This window comes from Mus pahari, chromosome 18 (genome assembly GCF_900095145.1).
Source record: "Mus pahari chromosome 18, PAHARI_EIJ_v1.1, whole genome shotgun sequence".
Taxonomy (NCBI): Eukaryota; Metazoa; Chordata; class Mammalia; order Rodentia; family Muridae; genus Mus; species Mus pahari.
Window position 1 is genome coordinate 14,645,298 of NC_034607.1, and position 3,647 is coordinate 14,648,944.

Genomic DNA, 3,647 nt, shown 5'->3' on the forward strand with positions numbered 1-3,647 from the left:
GTTGATCAAGAGTACTGAAGGGAAGTGTGTGCTAGCCAGATGGAGGATTAGAACTGCCCAGCCTTTGAACTAGTCAAGGCATATTAAAATTAACTGGTGTGTGTGTGTTTGTGTGTGTGTGTGTGTGTGTTGCTCAACCCCCCAGGAGCACAAAGCAGTTTAGCCAATAACCACTACATATGGGTTTTACTTCTGGGTCTCCGACTCTATTCCATTCATTGACCTGTCTGTCTCTGTACCAGTACCACGCATGTTTTACCACTATTGCTCTGTAGTACAGCTTGAGAGCAGGGATGGTGGTTTCCCCTAGAAGTTCTTTTATTGTTGAGAACTTTTTTGGCTATTCTAGGTTTTTTTTTTTTTTTCATATGAAGTTGAGAATTGTTCTTTCCATGTCTGTGAAGACTTGAGTTGGAATTTTGATGGAGATTACATTGAATCTGTAGATTGCTTTTGGTAAGATGGTCATTTTCAATATGCTAATCCTACTAATCCATGAGCACAGGAAACTTTTCCATCTTCTGAGGTCTTCTTCCACTTCTTTTTTTCAGGGGTTTGAACTTCTTGTCACACAGATCTGTCACTTGCTTGGTAAGAGACACACCAGGATATTTTGTACTACCTGTGGCTAGTGTGAAAGTCGTTTCCCTAATTTCTTTCTCAGTCTGTTTATCATTTATATAAAGGAAGGCTGCTGATTTGCTTGAGTTCATTTTATATCCAGCCACTTTGCTGAAGTTGTTTATCAGCTCTCGTAGTTCTCTGGTGGAATTTTGGGGGTTGTTTATGCATACTATCATATCATCTGCAAACAGTGATACTTAGCTTCTCCCTGGCCAACTCATATCCCCTTGATATCCTTTTGTTGTCTAATTGATTTGCTCTAGCTAGAACTTGGAGTACTATATTGAATAGGTAGGGAGAGAGCGGGCAGCCTGTCTTGTCCCTGATTTTAGTGGGATTGCTTCAAGTTTCTCTCCATTTAATTTGATGTTGACTATTGTCTTGCTGTACCTTGCTTTTATTATGTTTAGGTATATGCCATGAATGCATGATCTCTCCAGGACTTTTTGCATGAAGAGGTGTTGTATTTTGTCAAAGGCTTTTCCAGCATCTAATGAGATGATCATGTGTTTTTTTTTTCTCTCTTGAGTTTGTATATATACTGTATTATGTTTATGGATTTTTGTATATTGAACCATCCCTGCATTCCTGGGATGTGGTCTACTTGATCATAGTGAATGATCGTTTTGATGTGTTCTTGAACTCAGGTTGCAAGAATTTTATTGGGTATTTTTGAATTAATATTCCTAAGTGAAATTGGTCTGAAGTTCTCTTTCTTTGTTGGGTCTTTGTGTGGTTTAGGTATCAGAGTAACTGTGGCTCCAAGGAATGAGTTAAATAGTATTCCTTCTGTTTCTATTTTGTGGGGTAGTTTGAAGAGTATCGGTATTAGCTCTTCTTTGAAGGCCTGATAGAATTCTCCACTAAACCCATCTGGTCCTGGGCTTATGTTTGGTTGGGAGGTTTTTGATGACTACTTCTGTTTCCTTAGGGGTTATGGCACTTACCTGAGATCTTTGGTATGTGGTATCTGTCTAGAGTATCATCCATTTCACCTAGGTTTTCCAGTTTTGTAGCATGTAGGCTTTTGTAGTAGACTGATGATTTTTTTAAAAAAATTTCCTGTTTCTGTTGTTATGTCTCTCTTTTTATTTCTGATTTTGTTAATTTGGATACTGTCTCAGTGACCTCTACTTAGTTTGGCTAAGGGTTTATTTATCTTGTTGACTTTCTCAAAGAACCAACTCCTGGTTCTGATGATTCTTTGTATCGTTCTCTTTGTTTCTAACTGGTTGATTTCAGACCTGAGTTTGACTATTTCCTGCCTTCTACTCCTCCTGGGTGTGGTTGCTACTTTCTGTTCTAGAACTTTCAGGTATGGTGTTAAGTTGGTTGCATGGGATCTCTCCAATTTCTTTATGAAGGCACTTAGGTTTATGAACTTGCCTCTTAATGCTGCTTTCATTATGTCCCATAAGTTCGGGTATGATGTATCTTCACTTTTGTTGACTTCTATAAAATCTTTGATTTTTTTTCTTTATTTCTTCCCCAACTAAGTTATCATTGAGCAGAGAGTTGTTCAGTTTCCATGAGTATATGGGTTTTCTGTTGTTTTTGTTGTTATTGAAGTCTAGTCTCAGTCTGTGGTGATGCATGGGGTTATTCTGATCTTCTTGTATCTGTTAAAGCATGTTTAATATCTGATTATGTGGTCAATTTTGGAGAAGGTTCCATGAGGTGCTGAGAAGGTATATTCCCTTGTTTGCGGGTGAAATGTTATGTAGATATCTGTCAAATCTATTTGGTTCATAACTTCTGTTAGTGTCTACGTGTCTCTGTTCAGTTTCTGTTTCCAGGATCTGTCCATTGGTGAGAGTGGGGTGTTAAAGTCTTCTACTATTAATGTGTGAGGTTCAATGTGTGGTCTGAAGTTTAGTAAAATTTCTTTTATGAATGTGAGTGCTCTTGCATTTGGGGCATACATAGATGTTCAGGACTGAGACATTTTCTTGGTGGATTTTTCCCTTTGATAAATATGAATTGTCCTTCCTCAACTTGTTCGATGACTTTTGGTTGAAAGCCTATTTTATTGAATACTAGAATGGCTACTGCAGCTTGTTTCTTGGGACCATTTGCTTGGAAAACTTTTTTCCAGCCTCTTACTCTGAGGTAGTGTCTGTCTTTGTCACTGAGGTGTGTTTCCTGTATGCAGCAAGATGCTGGACCTTGTTACGTATGCAGTCTGTTAGCCTGTTAGCCTGTGTCTTTTTTTATTGGGGAATTGAGTCCACTGATGTTGAGAGATATTAAAGACAGGTGATTGCTAGTTTCTGTTATCTGTGTTTCAGGAGGTGGTATTATGTGCGTATGATTCCCTTCTTCTGGGTTTGTTGTGAACTGATTAGTTTCTTGTATTTTATTAGGTGTAGTTTCCCTCCTTGTGTTGGAGATTTCGTTCTAGAATCCTCTGTAGGGCTGGATTGATAGATAGATACTGTGTAAATTTGGTTTTGTCATGGAATATCTTGGTTTCTCCATCTATGGTGATTGAGAGTTTTGCTGGGTATAGTATCCAGGGTTGGCATTTGTGTTCTCTTAGGGTCTGCATGACATCTGTCCAGGATCTTCTGGCTTTCAGGTCTCTGGTGAGAAGTCTGGTGTAATTCGTATAGGTCTGCCTTTATATGTTACTTGACCTTTCCCCCTTACAGCTTTTGATATTCTTTCTTTGTTCTGCGTGTCTAGTGTTTTAGTTATTATGCTATGGGAAGGTTTTCTCTTCTGATTCCATCTATTTGGTGTTCTGTAGGCTTCTTGTACATTTATGGCCATCTCTTTCTTTAGGTTAGGGATGTTTTGTGGAATATGTTTTCTGGCCATTTGAGTTGAGATTCTTTACCCTTTGTGACCTGCGTTAGAGCTGGTTTCCCTGGAGGCAGGCAGTGTTGTTTCTGGTTAGTGTGGGCCTTTGTGTCTCTGGTTAGAGCAGGCCTCTTGTGCCCCCAGTTCCTGTGGACTTCCTGGAAGGCTCAGAGGCTGTAGCATTTGGGAAGGGGGCGTGTTTCAGGCCACTGGTCTGGCCT